Genomic DNA, 26,992 nt, shown 5'->3' with positions numbered 1-26,992 from the left:
CTGCTCTGATTAATTCACCATATACCACTCGAAACAATAAGGCCCGGTGTGGCCTAGTGCTTTGTTAGCTGTGCAAAGAGTTGTCCAAGGTTTGATTCAGTGCTTAAGAAGCTCTGTAGTTTCGCCTGCCAGAATATTAGAAAATCGATATTCCGTTTTTCAGTAGTCGTGCTTGGTAGCAGTTAATGCTGATTGGTTGCCTTCTATCTGGTCGGAGCTCTAAATTAGGGTTGGCTATGCCTGAATCTAGACGATTAGCTGAGTGCTAACGTTTAATTTGGAAAATACTAATAAATATTTGACCGAATAAAATGCTGAAATAAAGAAAGCACAGAAACCTTTTCATTCGTTGTTTTGTTTATTAATGATGTAGACAACTATACACGTTCTTGTTTATTTAAATTTTAGCAGGGTGATATTTTCAGGACAAAAAATTAAAAGAGCAAAAAAGACTTCCAGTAATTTAATTTCAGACCACTGTCGTTACCTTAATTTCTCAATCAGTTAAACAACAAATCCTTGTAAAACATGAGAAGGTAAACCAACGTCACCTGACAATTTGTTGTGGTGCGAACGACTGTATGTCTGTCTGCACGTTCGAAATTCGACTTGACCAGTTCGAAGTATTTCCCGTCGCTAAGCACTAAAGATTTCAGTCGAAGACACTTGACTCTGATGGAGTCGATGGCTTTACTGCTGCGGTCGCTAAACCTTAAAGTATCCTGATCCCAGCGGATTTCTGCTCTCTAGCTGGTCACAGTTATTGGCAATACCGTCCATCAGAGAATCAACGTGGATCTTTGGTGGATCTTTTGACAACAACCTTCGGGCATTCCCATGACAAGAATCCTTCAACAGATACAGAGATTATGAGAATATTAATTAAAATTAATTAATTATTCAGTCAGTAATAATTGTTTGAGCCAAGTCTTGAGGAAAAAAAAGTTTGAAGTCTTCCGAAAATAGTCCAATCACATTTAAGCATTTATTAACGTATTAGAACTAAAGTGTGTTGAAAACGAATGTTAAATATTGTAATAGAACTAGGATTCTGTATGTGGAAGGACTTGATATTTTTCCCGTAATACAAATTACACACTTTCTCAAACAGTTTCTGGTTTGGATCATTTCTTTCTGCATTAATTTCGTAATATCTTATTTTGATCCAAATTCAATGATATAAAGAAATGTTATGATCACGCGATAGTGTGTACATAAGTTACCCTTAATAAATTGACCAACAACTACTTATAAATGTGATGCAAGTTATTTTATCTACAGAACGTTAGCCTATCTGGTACTTATTTAAAAGGTCTACTGTTCCAGTCATACGTCCACTTTGGCACTGCCCTCGGAAGTATTTTTACATTAAACAGTTTTCATTATAGTTGTAAACCATTGTTGGTCAGTTTACTATTGTATTGTACTAACGTATATTAATTATCGATATATTTTGTAAAATAAACGGTAGTGAGGAAGTCCAAGTAATGTTTGATAATTTAAGACTGTATTTGGCTTCGATTTCTCATGTATAAAGTGTTGATATCTAAGAAATTTGCGATATTTATTAATTAAAATTGATGGATAATTAAAATACACATTCATTCAGGATTCGATTTCATCAGTGGGATTACCACAGATAGCTCTTTGTATGGTTTTGTCTTACACGATAGAGAATTGTTAAGGTACGATATCACTTAAAATAACTGTAAATATTATTTCGAGTACAATAGAGGCCTTACTTTATATTTTTCAAAGTTGGAAGAACTGAAATCCAAAACTGTTCCGTCAGGTGAGGAATTCCCGATAACATCAGGCCTTTCAAGAATGTTCCCTGAAGTTTAATAAACCTTAAAAGTGTCTCTTCTGAAATATTTTCATTTCTGTCTAAGTCCAAGGCTATGAGGTTTTTGGTGTTTCCCTTTTCCACGAACTCTTTCAAAACCTGCAATAAATACTGTCAGTTTTTATGTCTTCTAAGGACCATAAAGGCTAACTTTACCAAATTTCTAAGTTCACTTACATCACAATTCTATTATCACTTTCCCTTTATAAGCTTGATATTGAATGAAAACACCAGTGACTTGGTGAAAAAACCCCCAGCAATTATAGATTTAACGAAAAAATTACAACTGGATTGTATGGAAGTATCGAATAAGTTGTAAAATGTGTTTTTGTTGTTTTCTACAAATTACTTAAAGGTAAATTGTCTTTAAAAATTGCAATTCTAACTGCGTTCACACACACTTAATTGTAGTTTGTTGTTTGAACAAAGATAAAACAGATGGCCACTTGGGGTTCTCATTAAACTCGTAGAGGATATGAGTTGTAGCAAATGAACCTACACAAGAACAGAAATGTAGTTAGTGAACCTACACAGGATCTGAGTTGTAGTAAATGAACCTACACAGGAACTGAAATGTAGTTAGTGAACCTACACAGGATCTGAGTTGTAGCAAATCAACCTACACAGGAACTGAAATGTAGTTAGTGAACCCACACAGGATCTGAGTTGTAACTAATGAACCTACACAGGATCTCAGCTGTAGCTAATGAACCTACACAGGAACTGAAATGTAGTTAGTGAACCTACACAGGATCTGAGTTGTAGCAAATGAACCTACACAGGAACTGAAATGTAGTTAGTGAACCTACACAGGATCTGAGTTGTAGCAAATGAACCTACACAGGAACTGAAATGTAGCTAATGAACCTACACAGGAACTGAGTTGTAGCAAATGAACCTACACAGGAACTGAAATGTAGTTAGTGAACCCACACAGGATCTGAGTTGTAACTAATGAACCTACACAGGAACTGAAATGTAGTTAGTGAACCTACACAGGATCTGAGTTGTAGCAAATGAACCTACACAGGAACTGAAATGTAGCTAGTGAACCTACACAGGATCTGAGTTGTAACTAATGAACCTACACAGGATCTCAGCTGTAGCTAATGAATCTACACAGGATCTGAGTTGTAGCAAATGAACCTACACAGGAACTGAAATGTAGCTAGTGAACCAACACAGGATCTGAGTTGTAGCAAATGAACCTACACAGGAACTGAAATGTAGTTAGTGAACCAACACAGGATCTGAGTTGTAGCAAATGAACCTACACAGGAACTGAAATGTAGCTAGTGAACCAACACAGGATCTGAGTTGTAGCAAATGAACCTACACAGGAACTGAAATGTAGCTAGTGAACCAACACAGGATCTGAGTTGTAGCAAATGAACCTACACAGGAACTGAAATGTAGTTAGTGAACCAACACAGGATCTGAGTTGTAACTAATGAACCTACACAGGATCTGAGCTGTAGCTAATGAACCTACACAGGATCTGAGTTGTAACTAATGAACCTACACAGGATCTGAGCTGTAGCTAATGAACCTACACAGGATCTGAGCTGTAACTAATGAACCTACACAGGATCTCAGCTGTAACTAATGAACCTACACGGGAACTGAAATGTAGTTAGTGAACTTAGGATCTGAGTTGTAGGTAATTCTGTACTGCTCATAAATAGCTCTGAAATATGACTGAAACTTTCTTTGAAATTTGAGTGACCGATTCTTTGTGGTTGCTGACAGTTTACTTACACATCTACCATTTTTCTGATTTTTTTTTACAACTCCTAGACTAATTACGTATACATCACGTTACATCCAACGTTGTTTGACAGTCACTTACACATCCAATATTTAACCATAATGTTCATTCTAACTTCTTTCAGTCAAGCTTGCTACTTGTAATTTGTCTCCTACACCTGTGGATATTTTTAATGATCTACTTATGGCCAGGTGGTTAAGGCACTCGACTCATAATCCGAGAGTCGCGGGTTCGAATTCCCGTCACACCAAACATGCTCGCTTTTCAGCCGTAAGAAGGTTATCATGTGACGGCCAATTGGTAAAAGAGTAGCCCAAGAGTTGGCGGTGGGTGGTGATGAGTAGCTGTCTTCCCTCTAGTCTTACACTGCAAAATTAGGGACGGCTAGCGCAGATAGCCCTCGTGTAGCTTTGTGCGAAATTCAAAACAAACAAACAAACATCTACTTATTGAATTACATTATCATAATCTTTATTTCATCATAATGCCTAAGATTATTCAAGTGTCCAACTGAATTTAGCGTTATCTGTTATTCCATCTTTATTTCAGGTGACTTATAATAACAAACATGTGAGTTGTAATAATAACGGAGTTGTTGCGTCATTTCCTTTTTAGCCTCTCTTGTCGATAACAGACAAGGTTATTCAATGGTTTTAGATTTGAGAAATAGCTGATCGTACTTCCTAAACAGAAACGTGAAGCCTATTTAAGGTTTCATTATAAATGTATGTGCTATCCTCCGTATTTCCGGATCATCTGTAGTTTTTTTAAATATACGCAGGTCTATACACAGAATATTTTAAACGGGGGTTCCAAGTTATGAGATCAAATGTCAAAACATATTGTACAAACACGTCAGTATGCGTGTTCCTCCAGAAAATGTGTAAAAAAAAAAACGGGTGCTATAAGATGAAATCTGGAAGAAATTGTGCCTGAAATATAGCTTAAACAATTGTATGTCTGTTCACACAGCTTCCACGAACATCAAACAACATTGAAAACTCAACAAAAATTTGTAGGCACGTTTTACTTGTTCAATATATTAATTTAAAACTGTGCTGGTGTTTGCTTATTATTGAAATTTTCGAATCCCGGTCGCACGAAACATGCTCGTCCTTTCAGCCGTAGGGGCGTTATAATGTTACGGTCAATCCCACTATTCGTTGGTAAAAAAGTAGCCCAAGAGTTGGCGGTGGGTGGTGATGACTAGCTGCCTTCCTTCTAGTCTTACACTGCTAAATTAGGGACGGCTAGCGCAGATAGTCCTCGAGTAGCTTTGTGCGAAATTCAAAAACAAAATAAATTATTGAAATTTATCGCCAACAAATCACAGACACCTACTATGAAAAATCGTATTTATAAACACCGACAGTTGCAATACGGCTTCGGTTTCCAGTTACATAGTGTCAGCAGAAACCATTGCATGCGACTATTTTAAGCTACAAAATTCTAATCCTTCATCAAAAGAACGTAGACTTTGTAGAAAACGTTAGGTATCACAAGAAGCTGTTCTTGAATTATATTATCATAATATTTTAAATTATGATTTATAAGGGCTCTGCTAAACTTCTGCGCGAGTGCGTGGTACGTTATTTTAACAAACAAACACCGTATCATATAAATTCCAGTTGTTTCTGCTGATCATAAAAGTTACCTGGTCTGTAAAAGCGTCCAACTGACCAGCACTCAGATACCGTAGTCCTGAGATTCGTGTCAAGAGGTAGATGAGGCTCTCTCTGGACAGTTGGGTCGCCGTGATGTCCAGCTCTTGAATGTTAGTGTTCTCCCACTCTACTGCCATCACGTGTTCGTTCTGTAAGGCTGAGTGGACCAAAATTAAGGTTAGCCATCAAGAAACACTGTTATTGAAGTATTTATATTTTACTGTCAACTTATACCTTAAAAGTAATCGTTAAAATGTATACAATATTAATATCACTACAACTGAACGAGAGTTTCTTAACAACATTCATTTATTTTTTCCCAAATTAACATAATCCAGAGTTAAACTTGTTATTCAATGTTCATTCATCTGTAATTTTCAGTCATCACGAACCTTCTTATTAAGAGTACTTTAATGTCTAAAATATCATTTTAATAATAACCCTATTAGAGGCACTATTTTAATATCTAAGATATCATTTTAATAATAACCCTATTAGAGACACTATTTTAACATCTAAGATATCATTTTAATAATAACCCTATTAGAGACACTATTTTAACGTATAGAAATTAATTTTAATAATAACCCAATTAGAGACACTATTTTAATGTATAGAAAATAAATTTAATAATAACCCTCTTAGAAACAGTATTTTAATGTCTAGAATATCATTTTAATAATAACCCTCTTAGAAACAGTATTTTAATGTCTAGAATATCATTTTAATAATAACCCTATTAGAGGCACTATTTTAATATCTAAGATATCATTTTAATAATAACCCTATTAGAGACACTATTTTAACATCTAAGATATCATTTTAATAATAATCCTATTAAAGACAGTATTTTAATGTATAGAAATTAATTTTAATAATAACCCTCTTAGAGACACTATTTTAATGTTTAGAAAATAAATTTAATAAAACCCTCTTAGAAACAGTATTTTAATGTTTAGAATATCATTTTAATAATAACCCTCTTAGAAACAGTATTTTAATGTCTAGAATATCATTTTAATAATAACCCTCTTAGAAACAGTATTTTAATGTCTAAAATATCATTTTAATAATAACCCTATTAGAGGCACTATTTTAATATCTAAGATATCATTTTAATAATAACCCTATTAGAGACACTATTTTAACATCTAAGATATCATTTTAATAATAATCCTATTAAAGACACTATTTTAATGTTTAGAAATTAATTTTAATAATAACCCAATTAGAGACACTATTTTAATGTTTAGAAAATAAATTTAATAATAACCCTCTTAGAAACAGTATTTTAATGTTTAGAATATCATTTTAATAATAACCCTCTTAGAAACAGTATTTTAATGTCTAGAATATCATTTTAATAATAACCCTCTTAGAAACAGTATTTTAATGTCTAGAATATCATTTTAATAATAACCCTCTTAGAAACAGTATTTTAATGTCTAGAATATCATTTTAATAATAACCCTCTTAGAATCAGTATTTTAATGTCTAGAATATCATTTTAATAATAACCCTCTTAGAAACAGTATTTTAATGTTTAGAATATCATTTTAATAATAACCCTCTTAGAAACAGTATTTTAATGTTTAGAATATCATTTTAATAATAACCTTCTTAAGCACAGTATTTTAATGTTTAGAATATCATTTTAATAATAACCCTCTTAGACACAGTATTTTAATGTTTAGAATATCATTTTAATAATAACCTTCTTAGAAACAGTATTTTTAATGTTTAGAATATCATTTTAATAATAACCCTCTTAGAAACAGTATTTTAATGTTTAGAATATCATTTTAATAATAACACTCTTAGAAACAGTATTTTAATGTTTAGAATATCATTTTAATAATAACTCTCTTAGAAACAGTATTTTAATGTTTAGAATATCATTTTAATAATAACACTCTTAGAAACAGTATTTTAATGTTCAGAATATCATTTTAATAATAACCCTCTTAGAAACAGTATTTTAATATTTAGAATATCATTTTAATAATAACTCTCTTAGAAACAGTATTTTAATGTTTAGAATATCATTTCAATAATAACCCTCTTAGAAACAGTATTTTAATGTTTAGAATATCATTTTAATAATAACACTCTTAGAAACAGTATTTTAATGTTCAGAATATCATTTTAATAATAACCCTCTTAGAAACAGTATTTTAATATTTAGAATATCATTTTAATAATAACTCTCTTAGAAACAGTATTTTAATGTTTAGAATATCATTTTAATAATAACCCTCTTAGAAACAGTATTTTAATGTTTAGAATATCATTTTAATAATAACCTTCTTAGGCACAGCATTTTAATGTTTAGAATATCATTTTAATAATAACTCTCTTAGACACAGTATTTTAATGTTTAGAATATCATTTTACTAACAACCCTCTTAGAAACAGTATTTTAATGTTTAGAATATCATTTTAATAATAACCTTCTTAGAAACAGTATTTTTAATGTTTAGAATATCATTTTAATAATAACTTTCTTAGACACAGTATTTTAATGTTTAGAACATCATTTTAATAATAACCCTCTTAGACACAGTATTTTAATGTTTAGAATATCATTTTAATAATAACCCTCATAGAAACAGTATTTTAATGTTTAGAATATCATTTTAATAATAACCCTCTTAGAAACAGTATTTTAATGTTTAGAATATCATTTTAATAATAACCCTCTTAGAAACAGTATTTTAATGTTTAGAATATCATTTTAATAATAACACTCTTAGAAACAGTATTTTAATGTTCAGAATATCATTTTAATAATAACCCTCTTAGAAACAGTATTTTAATATTTAGAATATCATTTTAATAATAACTCTCTTAGAAACAGTATTTTAATGTTTAGAATATCATTTCAATAATAACCCTCTTAGAAACAGTATTTTAATGTTTAGAATATCATTTTAATAATAACCTTCTTAGAAACAGTATTTTAATGTTTAGAATATCATTTTAATAATAACTCTTAGAAACAGTATTTTAATGTTTAGAATATCATTTTAATAATAACCCTCTTAGAAACAGTATTTTAATGTTTAGAATATCATTTTAATAATAACCTTCTTAGAAACAGTATTTTTAATGTTTAGAATATCATTTTAATAATAACCCTCTTAGAAACAGTATTTTAATGTTTAGAATATCATTTTAATAATAACCCTCTTAGACACAGTATTTTAATGTTTAGAATATCATTTTAATAATAACCCTCTTAGAAACAGTATTTTAATGTTTAGAATATCATTTTAATAATAACCCTCTTAGAAACAGTATTTTAATGTTTAGAATATCATTTTAATAATAACCCTCTTAGAAACAGTATTTTAATGTTTAGAATATCATTTTAATAATAACCCTCTTAGAAACAGTATTTTAATGTTTAGAATATCATTTTAATAATAACCTCTTAGGCACAGTATTTTAATGTTTAGAATATCATTTTAATAATAACCCTCTTAGACACAATATTTTAATGTTTAGAATATCATTTTAATAATAGCTCTCTTAGAAACAGTATTTTAATGTTTAGAATATCATTTTAATAATAATCTTCTTAGAAACAGTATTTTAATGTTTAGAATATCATTTTAATAATAACTCTCTTAGAAACAGTATTTTAATGTTTAGAATATCATTTTAATAATAACACTCTTAGAAACAGTATTTTAATGTTCAGAATATCATTTTATTAATAACCCTCTTAGAAACAGTATTTTAATATTTAGAATATCATTTTAATAATAACTCTTAGAAACAGTATTTTAATGTTTAGAATATCATTTTAATAATAACCCTCTTAGAAACAGTATTTTAATGTTTAGAATATCATTTTAATAATAACCCTCTTAGAAACAGTATTTTAATGTTTAGAATATCATTTTAATAATAAACTTCTTAGAAACAGTATTTTTAATGTTTAGAATATCATTTTAATAATAAACTTCTTAGAAACAGTATTTTTAATGTTTAGAATATCATTTTAATAATAACCCTCTTAGACACAGTATTTTAATGTTTAGAATATCATTTTAATAATAACCCTCTTAGAAACAGTATTTTAATGTTTAGAATATCATTTTAATAATAACTCTCTTAGAAACAGTATTTTAATGTTTAGAATATCATTTTAATAATAACACTCTTAGAAACAGTATTTTAATGTTCAGAATATCATTTTATTAATAACCCTCTTAGAAACAGTATTTTAATATTTAGAATATCATTTTAATAATAACTCTCTTAGAAACAGTATTTTAATGTTTAGAATATCATTTCAATAATAACCCTCTTAGAAACAGTATTTTAATGTTTAGAATATCATTTTAATAATAACCTTCTTAGGCACAGCATTTTAATGTTTAGAATATCATTTTAATAATAACCCTCTTAGACACAGTATTTTAATGTTTAGAATATCATTTTAATAATAACCCTCTTAGAAACAGTATTTTAATATTTAGAATATCATTTTAATAATAAACTTCTTAGAAACAGTATTTTTAATGTTTAGAATATCATTTTAATAATAACCCTCTTAGACACAGTATTTTAATGTTTAGAATATCATTTTAATAATAACCCTCATAGAAACAGTATTTTAATGTTTAGAATATCATTTTAATAATAACCTTCTTAGAAACAGTATTTTTAATGTTTAGAAAATCATTTTAATGACAATAGCCGACTTCTGTTCAGGTCTCAACATCTCAGTTGTTTTTAAGTTCATATAAACCTAGATAATCGATTACGTGAATCTCTTATTGAGCGTTTTGGTCCATTTTAATAAAACTTTCCCAACATTTTTTCAAAATGGTGAAAACACGCCTACATTTAGTCGTAGTTGACGCATTTGTAATTAAAACAATCCACCTCGAAGTACAAAAAAAACATAAAGGTCTTTTAAAGATACAATAACAATCAAAACACACCCATATATATTTTTATGATGTACTAGGAAATGCTTTACTGGGGTAAAGTAACACCAATATACACTGAACTTCCCTAATTTTTTATTTTAATAAAAATTTATCTCTGGGGTACAATAACATCAAGACACACTAAACTCTCCTTAGGGTACAACAATAGATGTTTCACTGGGGAACAATAACATTAAGACACACTAAACTCCCCTTAGGGTACAACAATAGATGTTTCACTGGGGAACAATAACATCAAGACACACTAAACTCCCCTTAGGGTACAACAATAGATGTTTCACTGGGGAACAATAACATCAAGACACACTAAATTCCCCTTAGGGTACAACAATAGATGCTTCATTGGAGTACAATAACATCAAGACACACTAAACTCCCCTTAGGGTACAACAATAGATGCTTCATTGGAGTACAATAACATCAAGACACACTAAGCTCTCAGGTCTTTCTGAAAAGACAGAATCACTACTGAACAGAATGTTACATTTATGGCTCTTCATGAATGTTTGTTTGTTTTGGAATTTCGCACAGAGCTACTCGAGGGCTATCTGTGGTAGCCGTCCCTAATTTAGGGGTGTAAGACTATAGGGAAGGCAGCTAGGTATCACCACCCACCGCCAATTCTTGGGCTACTCTTTTACCAACGAATAGGCTGGGAGGGCAAGCGTGTTTGGTGCAACGCGGTCGCGAACCCGTGCATTAAGAGTCGCACGCCTTACGCGCTAGGCCATGCCAGGCCCCGGCTCTTTATGAACATTTTATGGTTAAGTTCTAGATTGTAGTTCGTACAAATTAGGTGTTTTACAAATAATGTCCTTTATAATTAAGTAATGTGAAAATTTACATCGATAAATGATTGAAACAAAGTATTCGCTTATCAGTAAATTGATATATCTTACTGTGTGTTTCGTTTTCTATTTATTCACGCAACACTTTGCAATCATATATTTTTAGTTTTTGTAAAATCTTAAGGATTAAAGTATAGGAAAATAGTACATGCCAACCATACTATATCCGCTGTATTAGAACTCGACGAAGCCTTTCGTCGAATACCAGAGTTCATCAGATCTGGTGGGATATAAATAGATATACAGTCAAACATCGATATAAGGCGCTAGTTGGGGTCCAAAAAATTCGACCGCGTTGTATCTGATTGCGCCTTATACCGATTTGATTATATATTTTTGACCCTCGGGGTGAGCGATAATGCAAAATTTACGCGTTTTGTAGTGATATAAAGAACCGGCTGATTACATTAAGCAGTGGTAATATTAAGCGGCGGCCTCTGTAGAAACCCAAAAAAATTTGGGGCCTAAGACCCCATCGCGCCCAACTGATTATCGCGCTTTATCGATGCGTTTTATATCGATGTTTACCTGTATTTACATCATAAAACTGCTTTAACTGTAACTGTTTCGGTGCGAAATAAGTAATAATTAATTGATCTGTGTATCGTTGCACATACCTGCCTGTTGCATGAGTAGACACTTCAGTTTCTTGCAGCGTGAGCAAAGTAGTTTCAAAGCTGATCCGGTGAACTTTGTACAAAAGTTGAGGGCTAAACTCTCTAGTTGAATACAGTTACTGCTAAAAGCCTCCACGTGACTGTCATCAACAAACACTATACCGTAGAGGTTGACGACACGGAGGTTGGGGACAGAACTCTTCAGTTTATGGATGTTGATGACTTCATATATTTCTTCCTCTTCTTCTTCAACCTTCTCATAAGTACCTGATGATGAAACGTAAAATTAAAACTTTAATTCAACCAGGAGTAATATAGCAACACCCAAAGTAACAAAATCTAAAATAACCCATAATAACAAGTTGAAGGAGATATCACGCACAGAGCAATGAAATCTAAGAATGTAACATAAGTCTAGCGAGAAGAGAAACTCTGGACCTAAGAATATAAGATAAGGTTAGCAAGACGAGAAACACTGGACCTAAGAAAATAAGATAAGGCGAGCGAGACGAGAAACACTGGACCTAAGAATACAAGACGAGGCCAGCGAGACGAGAAACACTGGACCTAAGAATATAAGATAAGGTTAGCAAGACGAGAAACACTGGACCTAAGAAAATAAGATAAGGCGAGCGAGACGAGAAACACTGGACCTAAGAATATAAGATAAGGTTAGCGAGACAAGAAACACTGGACCTAAGTATATAAGATAAGGCTAGCGAGACGAGAAACACTGGACCTAAGTATATAAGATAAGGCTAGCGAGACGAGAAACACTGGACCTAAGTATATAAGATAAGGCTAGCGAGACGAGAAACACTGGACCTAAGTATATAAGATAAGGCTAGCGAAACGAGAAACACTGGGTGTGTTTATGTGTGTGTGTGTTTTTCTTATACAAAACCCACAACAGGCTATCTGCTGAGTTCACGTTATAAATCCGTAGGCTTACTACTGTACCAAAAAACACTGGACCTCAAAATGTGAAAAAAACAATAATAATGACAAGAAGTTGGATAAGAGAATAAAGAGAAAAACCTGCAGTTGATAAATACAGTGAGAAAAGATTTGATAACAGAGAACCTGAAGCTAAGAACCTGTAATAAAAAATATATAACACCCAATATTAAAATACACTAAGAGTAGATCTGATAATAATAAACTTAAGAATCTATACCAGTAAACCGATATTAAAATACACCAAGAGTAGATCTGATAATAATAAACTTAAGAAACTATACTAGTAAACCGATAACAGATAATAGTAAACCGATATTAAAATACACTAAGAGTAGATCTGATAATAATAAACTTAAGAAACTATACTAGTAAACCGATAACAGATAATAGTAAACCGATATTAAAATACACTAAGAGTAGATCTGATAATAATAAACTTAAGAAACTATACTAGTAAACCGATAACAGATAATAGTAAACCGATATTAAAATACACTAAGATTAGATCTGATAATAATAAACTTAAGAATCTATACCAGTAAACCGATAACAGATAATAGTAAACCGATATTAAAATACACTAAGATTAGATCTGATAATAATAAACTTAAGAATCTATACCAGTAAACCGATAACAGAGAAACACACAATATTAAAATACATTAAGATTAGATGTGGTAATAACGAGACCCCACATGGCCAGGTGGTTATGACGCTCTGACTCGTAATCCGAGGGTCGCGGGTTCGAATCCCCGTCACACGAAACATGCTCTCGCATTCAGCCGTGGGGGCGTTATAATGTTCCTGTAAATCCCAATATTCGTTGGTAAGAGAGTAACTCAAGAATTGGCGGTGGGTGGTGATAACTAGATGTCTTCCCACTAGTTTTACACTGCTAAATTAGGCTCAGTTAGCGGAGATAGCCCTCGCGTAGTTTTGCGCGAAATTCAAAACAAGTCAAACTGATCATAACGATTCATATAAGAAAAACTTACAGTAATAAAATCTGTTAAAAATATATCTACAACAAAACAGTTTAGAAGAGCGTACAAGAGTACGTTTGTTATAATAACTGTTGAATGTAGAAAATAATAGGCTAGAAATTAAATATTTTTTACTAAATTAAAAATAATTATTTTATGATCTGAGATAAAGAAAAGTTCTGATACAGAAAAAAGTGTGGTTTGAATTTCGGCGCAAAGATACTAGAGGGCTATCTGCGCTAGGCGTTTCCAATTTAGCAGTGTAAGACTAGAGAGAAGGCAGCTAGTCATCACCACCCACCGCCAACACTTGGGCTACTCTTTTATCAACGAATAGTGGGATTAACCATAACATTATAACGCCCCCACGGCTGGGAGGGCGAGCATATTTGGTGTGACGGGGATTCGAACCCACGGATTACGAGTCCTTAACCACCTGGCCATGCCGGGCTTACAGAAAAAGACAGCAATTAATAATCCATGCATTTATGTATAAAATAACACAGGTTGAAAAATCTACTAAATTTTTATACCTGATATTAACAGTTAAATAATCTAAACTTTAGTATAATTCCACACTTGTATAAAAACTCGGTAACTTTTACAAGAAGAGATGATATAAGCCTTCAATAAAATATAATTAATTATAAACAACAGGCAAATGACGAAAATACCCTGTAGGTGGTCAGTTGAGTATTTTCTCCCCTAACGGCGTTTTCGGCTCTTATACCAGTTTGTTATTACTCACTACAAATTTATTATAACCAATAAAAACTATTTGTGGTTTTATTTTAACAAGTTTCGTTAACTTAATGCTAGTAAAAACTGTTTCATAACTTTGTTTGATAAATAGTTTTTATTTTAGTTCTAACACCTACGTATCTCCAGTTTTAGAAAATATAGCCACATGTAAAGTACATTGTAGTCCATAATTATATGAAAAATACAGCCACATGTAAGGTACATTGTAGTCTTTAATTATTTTGATAAATACAACCGTATGGAGCTTAATTGTAGTCTAAAATTGCATGATAAATACAGCCACATGTAACGTTTATTGTAGACTATAATTATATGATAAATACAGCCAAATGTGTCGTACACTGTAGTCTAAAGTTATATGATAAATACAGCCACATGTTTCGCACACTGTAGTATATAATTATATGATAAATACAGTTACGTGTATGGTACATTGTAGTCCAGAATTATATGCTAAATACAGCCACATGTAGCGTACATTGTGGTCTATAATTATATGATAAATGCAGCCACATGTGAAGTACAATATCATTGTATTCTATAATTATGTGATAACTTTCAGCCCGCACTTCCCCTTAGGTTTACCTTTAAACAAATAGCAGGCAGTTTAGAAGTGTTAGACGTGACAGTCTGACAGACATATCCAGAATAGTTTTTGCCATAATGAACTTTGTCTTATTATATTAAGGCTTATTGTAAGTCAGGCTCATGGGTTGAATATTCTGAGCTTTCCACAAGATATTCGTTTTCAGAACAACCGAGGTTGGAGCAGTTTTCTGGTAATATTGACAGTTCACCCTGACATTCATAACAATTGTCGTCATTTCTTAGCTTGAAATTGTTTTTTTGCTCTTACACTGCCATTAAATCTTTTTAACAGTTTCTCTGTTCATAGGAAGAAATTCTTTTTTAACACTGCTTTTCACCACAAAGTAAAAAAAAAAAAATTAGACCATTGTATCGAAATGTTTTATAGTTTTAAATTTATTATTTAAGGCCTTATAGTAATGACTAATTTTCGAATCTGATGTTTACGTTTTATATCACAAACTAGCAAGAGAGTGCGGTTTATTCAATAAAAAAATTATTGTTAGAATTTCTTTAACTCTGATGGGAACAGACACGATGTGACAGGAAATAAAAAAAGTTTAAAAAACTAATAATGTAATTGAAATGCAGTTCTAAGTAACTTCTGTATCCTGACTTTGGTTACGAAAAATAGATCTAAGAAATTTTAGTCAAACTTAGAAAATACGACCTATATTTTCTTTGGTATATATTACGTAGGGTTTCTAAACATTGCTTGTTGCAAATAAACGCTTAGATACGGTGATCAGAGGGCAAAAACGTGAAATAAAAAGTAGAATAATATTCCACATATCACGCAAAACAATATCCATTCATCAAGTAGAATTACAGTAAAGTAAAGTCACATACATCACGTAAAATAAAAAATATAATATCCCATACAATGATAAAAAGGATATCACGAAAAAGAATAAACGTAGGAACCTCCTTGGTGATATAAGAAAGTTTTGTGAGGATATAAACTAATATATGATATGACTCTTAGCCTAACTTCACGTTAAAAGGAATGGTATGTACTCACCAATCAGGTGTAAAACTTCTAGTCCATTGATGAAATTATAAATCTTTCTCATGAAACCCTCCATAAAGATTACTTCAGACAGACAAATACACATTGAACGTAGCTTGGTAGGAAAAGTCTGAAGGTCGTTGAAGTCGTGAAGTTGCATGGCAGTAGAGAAGTCTAGCAACATGGACGTTAAGTTCGGACATTTGTTGGCCAGCTCGTGCAGAACGGTGTGAGTAATAAGCTCGATGGGGAGCTCAATATATCGTAGAGACGGACCTGTATAGAGGACAAAGGTTAACTGTTCTAGTTCCATTGTCTCATGTGTTAGAACTAATAAACAATGTTGCAGTTCCATTGTGTCATGTGTTAGAACTATTCAACATGTTGAAGTTCCAATGTTTTCTGTGTTAGAACTACTGAACAATGTTGCAGTTCCATTGTGTCATGTGTTAGAACTATTAAACAATGTTGTAGTTCCTTTGTATATTGTGTTAGAACTATTCAACATGTTGAAGTTCCAATGTTTTCTGTGTTAGAACTAATAAACAATGTTGCAGTTCCCTTGTATCATGTGTTAGAACTATTAAACAATGTTGTAGATCCCTTGTATCATGTGTTAGAACTATTAAACAATGTTGTAGTTCCCTTGTATCATGTGTTAGAACTATTAAACAATGTTGTAGTTCCCTTGTATCATGTGTTAGAACTACTGAACAATGTTGCAGTTCCATTGTGTCATGTGTTAGAACCATTAAACAATGTTGTAGTTCCATTGTCTGATGTGTTAGAACTAACAAACAATGTTGCAGTTCCATTGTGTCATGTGTTAGAACCATTAAACAATGTTGTAGTTACATTGTCTCATGTGTTAGAACTATTAAACAATGTTGTAGTTCCCTTGTATCATGTGTTAGAACTATTCAACATGTTGAAGTTCCAATGTTTTCTGTGTTACAACTAATAAACAATGTTGTAGTTCCATTGTGTCATGTGTTACAACTATTCAACAGTGTTGTAGTTTCATTGTGTCATGTGTTAGAACTATTAAACAATGTTGTAGTTCCCTTGTATCATGTGTTAGGACTACTGAACAATGTTGTAGTGCCATTGTGTCATGTGTTACAACTAATAAACAATGTTGTAGTTTCATTGTGTCATGTGTTAGAACTATTCAACAATATTGTACTTCTTTTGTCTCATGATATATACATATGGATATGTCGGTATGTAGTCGCGTTTATAATCTTAAACCACATTTATTATTACGTCATGTTTGCTTATCGTGTTAAACTTATTAAAGCTTTGTAGTTATGAAACTCAACTTCCATTATTTTTTGAATTTTCATGAATTGGTTTATAGAACGCAAAAGATAAATCTTGAACATTTGACTGTAATACAGTTCCCACTGCATCAACATTAAATAGTGTTTATAATTTTAGTGGTTTGAACGAAAGTAAGCATATATTTTATTACATTATTACATAAAAAACTTACCAAATCGTATAGAAATTAGTGCCAAAAGGGATTCTATAGTGTAGACGTGAAGACCAGAGACCTCTGGTCGCAGAGACACGTGTGTCCACAATCTTGAGTCGCATGATATCATTCGCCATCTTTTACACACCCGAGCTAGCCTGCCCACTTCTTTATGAGGAAGGTAAACGAATATCTTAAGAAGTATCTTGTCTGGTATTTTTTCTATTGTCTGAAGAAAATACAACAATAACAGTGATATAACTTACATTATTATAAATAATTGCTGTATATGTTAATTCTAAAGATAGATTGTGACCGTGAATTAAAATATTAAGACCGATGTTAAAGTTTGTATTTGTGATAAAAGCGTGAACGTGAAATGTACTTTTTTATTTGTCAACGTTTTCTGTATTCGTTAAAACGTGTAGTTTCAGTAAAGAAAATAAAGTTTCCACGACCGACGTAGAGTTCTAATTTATTTTTTGGTTTGCTACTCCTTCTGAAATAAACTATATTTACACCAAGTCACATCGCCACTGTAGTGATATTAAAAAAAAACATCAAGTATTTTGGGTTATTAGTGGTAAGTAAAGGACATTATACCAGATTTTGTAAAAAAAAAACCTTACAACAGCCAATTTGTTTCCGCGGTAAAAGTTTGACCAGACATTGTTCAGTGATTAGTATATTGGAACGTACATCAGAAGATCCAAGGTTCGAGCCTTTGTGGCATTTTCAGGCTCGCTGATAAGGTTGATAACCGCAGATAACTGGGAAAAAAATGACAAATGTATTATAATATTGTAACCGAGATGTTTTCATGAATCGGTTTAAGAAGGGTAAAATTAATTTGTATTTAAAGGGGAACAACAAGTGGAAACAGATGAGTGTGTGAAATATGCTCCATACACGACATAGAAAAGGTTTTAAATATTTTGAAGATAATATATTTAAGACTGAAGAAATACAACGTTATATACCAAACAATGACGTCATCCTCTCAGAACGCAGACTCTACCCAAGACATTGTGGAAAATTAAAACAGTAGCCAGCCATTACTAAACTTAGTTACGACGACATCCATAAAAAATTCGTGAAACACTCACTGACCATGTAAAACTGTTGTTAATAGACCTAGTGGAAGACAAATGGATAGACACATAAAGTGTAACAAGCACTAGACTGTGTATCGGTATGATATTTGTAGATGGTTTGACTACTTCCAGATGTACTAGGCAAAAAACATTAAAAACACTGTCATAAGGCAGTTGATAATCAGTTTGAAAAACACTTATTTAAGATACTAATAGGAACGTCCTTGTTCATTGATGTCTAGGATGAGGTCCATGGCCAATTATCACGAGGTATGTCCAGAAGAGAAACATTTCATAGTTTCCTCTACAGTAAAGATCATAATATTTTATCCCTGGTAGCGAAAAAAAGACTTGAATATTTTTTTTATGAATATATCATTTTATTACATATCTTTAGTAAAATGACATTTTTTTGGTATTCCTTGGGATATATCTCGTCAAAATTGGACTTTCGCTTTATCAGAAACGAAAGCAAGTCATTGAACGTAGTATTGTTTGGATTGTCTATTATCCCTTTTTCAAAGTAATGAATTGCGGTCATGCGGGGAGAAAAAAATAAATAAAATATGTGCTATACAAATATTTACAAAAATTAAACTACTATTTTTTCATTAATATGCCATGAGACAGCACCCTGTCCCTAGTTTTCACTAGACATTCTGTTGCTGAAGTGCTTCTTCCTGGTTTGTGGTCAAATGAATCAATTATTTATGGTCCTCTACAAATAGTCTTCACAGGAACTTCTCTGGAGATGAAGTTACTCAGTTGGCCATTCTCATACTAACATACTTCCAAAGACAATCACAGTGAATAAACTTTCGCTTAAATTTCAAAACACCTACTTAAATTTAGAGCGCCACTTCTGTTTAACCAGAGATTTTCAGCCAATTCATAACACCAGTATTTAGATCATAGCCACCTTTCGCTTTATCATAAGTTGATTTAAGTCTTCCCAGAATAAAGTCATGTCTAATATCTTCCGTATTCATATTCATGAGAAATCTTCCGATCACCAATTCCTCAGAACATACCAGAATATTAGGTTCCACTACTATCTAGTCATTAGATGTAGAACTATTGATAATAATTCTTGCTTTGAGTATTTCACTTCTTATGGTGCAATGGCCATCATCTTTGTTTCCACTGCACTGAAAATCCTATCTCCAGTGTAGTAATTGCCATGTAGTGTGCAGGGGTTTCCTGGTTATAAACTTTGGGGCTATCTGAAACTAGCCTAACATCGCATCCATGTCTCCTTATGAAATTAAATCTTAATATGCATATTTTCTCAATGTTTAATTACCCATACTTCACTTTCCTCATCCATACATCGTGATGTACAAAGAAGCTTCTCATAGAAAGGGTTACTTTAAACTTTCTTTTTGCTGATCTTTATGTTCTTTCTTTATGTCTACCTGCTATTTGTATAAATTCTTCTTGTTTCTTGATCTCTCGAGATAATTTCCAATTTGTCTGTTTCAAGTATAACAAAAGATATATTTTATTCTATCCATAACAATCTTACTTCTTATAACATTAGTTCTGACATAGCCAAGTGATTAAAGCGTTCGACTTGCAACCTAAGGATCGTAGATTCGAATTCCCGTCACCTAACATGCTCACACTTTCATTTGTGCGAGTGTTATAATGTAATAGTTAATTGCGTTACTTGATGGTAAAGGAGCAGCCCAAAAGTTAACTAGCTGCCTTCCATTTCGTCAATCATTTATAAATTAGAAACAACTAGCACAGATAGCGCTCGTGTAGCTTTGAGCGAAATTCAAACAAAATCAAATTCTTATACAATTGTTTTAAATAATCGTATAGTCTTAGCTAAAATATTCGCATATTTGATAAAAAATGATTATTATTAAAATAGATTACAAATGCACTTAGTGCTGCCAAAGTGAGAAATACGTGTTATAGTAAACATCAACATATGTAATTGGAATAATGAGACAGATTAACCCCTGCAAGACAACGTAACATGCTATAGATGAGGTTATTAATGCAATCCACCGAAATTTCATCCCAATTTATCGCTAGATGGCGCTAAAACTCATATATATTAGCTAATTGAGAATTGTTGTCAGCAATTATTCAGATTAATTTTGCTCAACAATTCTCAGTGGGATTACAATCTGCTGACTTTGTTGGCCACGGTCGAGATACTCCTTTACAAACCTTGACCTCGCATATGGAAGAAATATCGTCTCTATATCATGCCTGTAGAAGGTATCATTGCTGTTACCTTGGAGCATGTGAAGAGTAAATTTTCCACCATTATAAATAGCATCCCAAATATGTGCTGCACCACCACTTGTGTTTTTCATGCAAATAAGACAGTCTTCCCTCATTTGTTCTCCAGGAAAAAGGAAGAATATGAATCCTACCACAAGCTTTAACAAGCCAGAACCAGGACCCAACTGAAAAGATGACATGCTGTTAGTGTACTAACTGTAGGTTACTATGTTGTCTTGCCCAAGTAAAATGACAACAGTGATAAATTCTGGTGAATATCGGTTCGCAGATAGCCCTTCTTGCAAATTAGTCTTGTTTTATCAATCGCTGTTCTCCAGATATCTTGGATATAAATGTCCTCTTGCCATTCGAGTCGTAAGATGTTGCAAGACTTCATTCAATCTTGAGAGCCTGACATGTCCAGTTAGTTAGGGCGCTCGACTCGCAATCTGAGGGTCGAGGGTTCGAATCCCCGATACATCGGACATAATCGCCCTTTCAGCCTTGGGGGCGTTATATATGTTACGGTAAATCTCACTATTCGTTGGTAAAGGATAGTCCAAGAGATGGTGGTAGGTGGTGATGACTAGCTGCCTTTCCCCTAGTATTACACTGCTAAATTAGGTACAGCTAGCGCAAATAGCCCTCGTGTAGCTTTGCAAGAAATTCAAAACAATCATCGGCCGTGATGTATTAAAATGATAAAAATACGGTCATATCGAGCGGTAATTCTTCAACATGAACCAGTGGGCTTTCCTGGAACAACGTTTCTTGTTTTCCCAAAATGTTTCAGGATTCTGGATACAGTTATATTGTATGCAGCTATTCTGGAAATGTCCGTTTGTTTCATACCATTTCTGAACAATCGAACAATTTAGATCCCAAAAGCTTCTGGCACATGAAGAAGCATGACTCCATTCCAAGTTCAGAGAAACTGTATGAACAAAGTGTTCATCTGTTTAAAAAAGAATATATTAAATGTACGTCCTTTCATGCAAAACAGGCGTGTGTGTCTGTGCGTGTTTTGACAAATAAATGCTCAAAACTACTTATATAGACCAGAATAACAACTTCTAGATGTTTGTCCGATCATACGCTAACTTTTCTGTTACTGCTCGGGCATTTACTCCATTAGTACTTCATGAATGTAGACAATAACATGAATATAGAACAGTATGAAACATTATTGCCAAGACTAAAGTAATTTTTTATTTACTCTGAATATTTGGTATTTAAAGAATAAAAATATATACAATAACAAATAAAAATAAAGTAAACTGTTTATTGGTCTCTTTTTTTTAATACAGTTTTTAAGTGGGTTTTAAAATGATATTTTTAATAATAATTTGTTTGTTTGTTTTGGAATTTCGCACAAAGCTACTCGAGGGCTATCTGTGCTAGCCGTCCCTAATTTAGCAGTGTAAGTCTAGAGGGAAGGCAGCTAGTCATCACCACTCACCGCCAACTCTTGGGCTACTTTTTACCAACGAATAGTGGGATTGACCGTCACATTATACACCCCCACGGCTGGGAGGGCGTGGCATGTTTAGCGCGACGCGGGCGCGAACCCACGACCCTCGGATTACGAGTCGCACGCCTTACGCGCTTGGCCATGCCAGGCCTTTTTAATAATAAACGACTAAGATTATTTACTTAAACACCAGAGGGTACTTGATATATTTTGAGCGTGAATAATATTTTGTGCCACACTTGGCCTGAACAACAAAATCAGTTAATCAGTCGTAAATATTCCTAAATTAGAACTGTTGATCAGAGAAAAGACAATCATACACAGTAGTCCTTAACCAATTAGCAAGATTGACTCTCGCGGTTATAAATATTCGACAGGTGAAAATGTGGTGTAAGATTAGCGTCATATCTAGATTCAAAATTTATATCTCCTAATTTGTATTTCGATAAGCTAACCACATCTGGCTTTTTAGTTATTAGAAAAATAAAAACAGAAGTAAGAATACAAATATATATTCCCAGATTTTGTAAGCCTAATACAAGAAGTGGACGAAGTTCCACTTTCTCTCTTGTACCAAATAAACAGCTACAGTCTCTTTTGCTAGGCCTAATCTCACTCTGCGCATTTTCAGACTCTAATAACTGAACACTTTCTTAAATTTCAGCGTTTACTCACGAATTCAAAAAAGTAAATTCTTCGGTTTTATTAATCATTGTAAAATATCAGATGTTTTGAAAAAAAACATAGGTTTATATAACATAACAAATATTTCCTTTTCTAAAACTATAGTAGTTTTTTTTTTTCTTGCAGGAATTGATGGTTTAATTAGTGAAATCGTACGATAATAATCGTGTGGCCATGCTTAAGGGCTAAACGTGAAATGCATATTCAACAAAAACGCTTAACTTGGAATATTTTTTTAAACTGTCAATGCTTAATATATACGTGTATATATAAAAACCTTGTTTCTTATGAACACTTAAAATCCGCATTATGAAGTTTTGTTACAAAAATTTTAAAAGAACTCAGCGTTTAATAGTTAACTCGTGTGCTGTTTGTTAACGGATAAGAATTTACGTAGCACTACTTTGATACATTTTTTTTCCAGTTTGCTCTTGGATTTAAGGAAATCACAGAGTTAGGTTTAACTTTAATATAGTCATATACTTTTAAAAACATGTAACTCTGACATTATAAAGTTCAATTGTTTAAATATTGCAATTTTATTTTCTAACTTTATCACACAATAAGAAAAGGATATAAGTAAATACACGCGGTCCTGCTATATAAGAATACTGTTTTGTTTTTTTTGTTCTTCGCCAGAGTCACTTACGTAGGATAGAATTACCAGAAAACTGGCCTAACTCAATGACGTTTGACAGATCTAAAAATACTTCAGGGCCTTACGGTGCCATTTTCGTAAAACACATAATTTTTGTTCAGAGAAGAAATTTCAATCTTTTAAAATGTGTTTTTGCTAAAGTCTCGTTTATGTTATCTACTCTTTTAGAGACCTATATTAATACAGACTACTTGTATTTATCAAAGAACATACAAATATTAGAACAATTTGAAACGCGAACATTATGTATTGGGTTGAGGAATAATTCGTGAGCGTTTTCTCAAGTTAAAAAAATATATTCATAAATGAAACGCTTTCGCAAAATATTTCATGTCATTTGGTAGATAATTTTTTGCTCTAATAGATGGTGTGTTTGATTTTCATATGTCTTTAATTTTTGCTTTTATTTTCAGCTCATTAAATGGAATCTCAAGTGGACAAAATCGAGCGTTTTCGACACCATCTGCTTTTCGCATTTAATTTCTTGCAATTTCGTTTACAACAATGCATACTATATACCTAGGTATTACATGAAATAAAGTATCATAATGAATGTTTTGGGTGTAATGTGTTCATGCATTGAAGTATTGTATAGTCTTGCATGTAATGCTTGAATGAAATTATTTAAAAACGCTCACGAATTATTCCTCAACCTAATATAATTTTAACTTACGCAAACAGCGTATCCTTTCGCAACCACTAACCTGCATTCCAAACATTACAGATACTCTATGCCTTAAGTCAGTGGTTCTCAACCTTTTTTATGCCCCGCACCCCTAAAAAATTTTTAATATGTTCTCGCACCCCTTACAGTAATTATTTATTTGAGAATAAAGGTGAAGGTGGCCAAAACAAATGTTATCTCGCACCCCCTAGAACGCTATCTCGCACCTCCAAGGGGTGCGAGCACCCCTGGTTGGGAACCACTGCCTTAAGTGAACCATTAGCTTATATCTCATACACTATTGTTATCACACGTGTGTCATTAACCACCAAAATCTTTAACCTACGTCGATTTATAGAAAGCTATTTAACTTTTTGTGAAGGCAACATTCGAAAAAAATATTAATGCAGTCGGTGTCTGGAACTTAACATGGCAATGTTAAATCTTATAAAAGTTTGTAAACTTACTGTTATTAATCAAGACGTGACGAAGCTATTGGTAGCATTCAATACGTGACCAAGTTACTGGTACCACCCAATATGTGGCGAAGTTACTGGTATCATTCAATATGTAGTCAAGTTATTGGTATCATTCAACATGAAGTAAAAAAACTAATTCACGTTTAATTCGACTTAAATTGATATAATGTTTTCTACTAAGTGGAAACCTTTAAGAGACTCTCAGAAAAAAAAAATGTTAAATCATTTATTAATAATAGTTACCCAGTCTCTTGGTTAAATGTGTGAAAGATGTATATATGTATTTGTCTAAACTAAGTTATCCCGGTTTTCGAAAACAACGGTATTTTTAAATTGTTCACTTTACATTCTGAGGTATGTTTTTTAATCACTCAAAAATTACAGTTTTAAAACTATTAGTTTTATGTAAATATGTAAGGTAGAAAGTTCAACCTACAGTACTTGGAACAAAGGTAGCTCCATTTCTAGCTCCTGATTGGTTGTCTTTCATCAGGGCGATGGTTGAAGCTGACACATCCTGGGTAACAGCCCACAGTTCCATTTCTTCCCTGTCACCCTTGTCTGTACAGTGAGGGTTATTTCAGTGCAAGGTGTTTGGATTTTCTAACACCACAATATTGGACTCACCCAGAAGATAACAACAACTTTCTTGTTACCCCAGAATAAAACTGTCTTAGTGTTCGTGTTGCTGCCGGTAGAAGAGCGTGCGTGTGAACTTACGTTGAGTGACAGTTGTAGAGGGATCCTTGGGTAAAATTATAGTATTCGTTCAGAGAGCCGAGTTGAAAAAGGAAACAGAGCTATACAGAGCTATTTCGGGATAACCATCCAAACGTCCCACTAAAAACCAAAAAACGCATCTTGGCAAGGAATGTGTTATAGTAACAAACATTCCTTCGTGCGTTTGTTTTGTTTTCAGTTTCCGAAGTCATTGGAATATTGACTTTATAAAGTTTTATATTTTTTTGGTTCATTTCAAACACAATAAGTTTGTTTGTTTGTTGTTGTTAAGCATAGAGATGCACCATGGACGATGTGTGTTGTGTCCAAAACCAGTATCGTAACCTGGGTTTTAGCGTTATAAGTCTTCAAAGATACTCTAAGGCAGTGGAGGGAGGCACAATAAGTCAAGTTAATTTTGAACTTGGAAAGAAATTACGAATACGAAATAGAAACACGACTGTATGTGTTTATATATATATATACTATCAGCGCTTGTAATGTGAGAGTGAGCGTACTTAGTTGTACTGACATTGCAGATTTATTTAAAGCAAGTATACATATTCGTGTTAAAAAAGGAAGAGAACAAATGTGCTCACTCATCCACCGAATGACAGACGGTAAGACACACGTAGACAGTTGTTTTTATACAGCACCATCTCTTGGCCTAAATAGAAAACACAATGGAAATAGAATAGAACATTATTACGTAAATAACGTGTTTCGCGGGAAATCCACGAGAGTTGAGCTAGAGCTCAACATATAAACAGTTATGTCCATGTATTTTTGTCTCTAAATTTTCCCTAGAGTTTATTCTATGTTCATATTTTTAAATAATGCATTACTCTCGTTATTATTTTATTTAAAAATAAGTAAATAAACTAACGTATGTGGATAATGACAAAATTGTGTAAAACTTGCGGTGTTTATCACCGTGCACATTTGTTAACACCAGATTTCTAAAGAATTTGACACAATTTAAGGAACGACACTAAGCCAGAGATAATAAAAATAGCGCAGTTAACACTCGTTACTGTATTCTAAACACGGGTAGTATGGGTATTAAAACTTTAATTAAAATAAAGTACAGAACAACGTTTCAACCTTCTTAGGTCATCTTCAGGTTAACAAAGATTGTTTGCATAGGTATAATCTTTTAGGTAAACCACTATTTTATTATGTTTTCAAAACCTTTATGTAGGTTAATCACTGGCCAGCTGGTTAGGAAGCTCGCTTCACAATCTGATGAGTGTGGGTTCGAATCCTCATTACCCCAAACATGCTCTCCCTTTCAGCCGTGGGAGCGTTATGAAGTGACGGTCAATCCCACTATTCGTTGGTAAAAGAGTAGCCCAAGAGTTGGCAGTGGGTGGTGATGACTAGTTGCCTTCCCTCTAGTCTTACACTGCTAAATTAGGGACGGTTAGCGCAGATAGCCCTCGTGTAGCTTTGCGCAAAATTCAAACAATGTTACTTACACGTGTATATAGACTGT

At 32.8% G+C, this 26,992-nt stretch overlaps 1 pseudogene across 1 annotated transcript; it reads right to left on the bottom strand.

The window, feature by feature from the left end:
• Window positions 1–339: 339 nt before the first annotated feature.
• On the bottom strand, window positions 340–25,532 carry LOC143223779 (uncharacterized; annotated as a pseudogene). Its single transcript, XR_013013072.1, has 7 exons — window positions 25,214–25,532; window positions 17,505–17,715; window positions 16,022–16,285; window positions 11,708–11,974; window positions 5,269–5,435; window positions 1,743–1,945; window positions 340–849 (listed from the first exon to the last, which is right to left on the bottom strand). The product of XR_013013072.1 is annotated as an uncharacterized LOC143223779 (transcript).
• Between the last annotated feature and the right edge of the window lie 1,460 nt (window positions 25,533–26,992).

Source organism: Tachypleus tridentatus, chromosome 8 (genome assembly GCF_004210375.1).
Source record: "Tachypleus tridentatus isolate NWPU-2018 chromosome 8, ASM421037v1, whole genome shotgun sequence".
NCBI classification, from domain to species: Eukaryota; Metazoa; Arthropoda; class Merostomata; order Xiphosura; family Limulidae; genus Tachypleus; species Tachypleus tridentatus.
The sequence above is the reverse complement of the archived record's forward strand: the minus strand, read 5'-3'. Positions and strand labels throughout refer to the sequence as shown.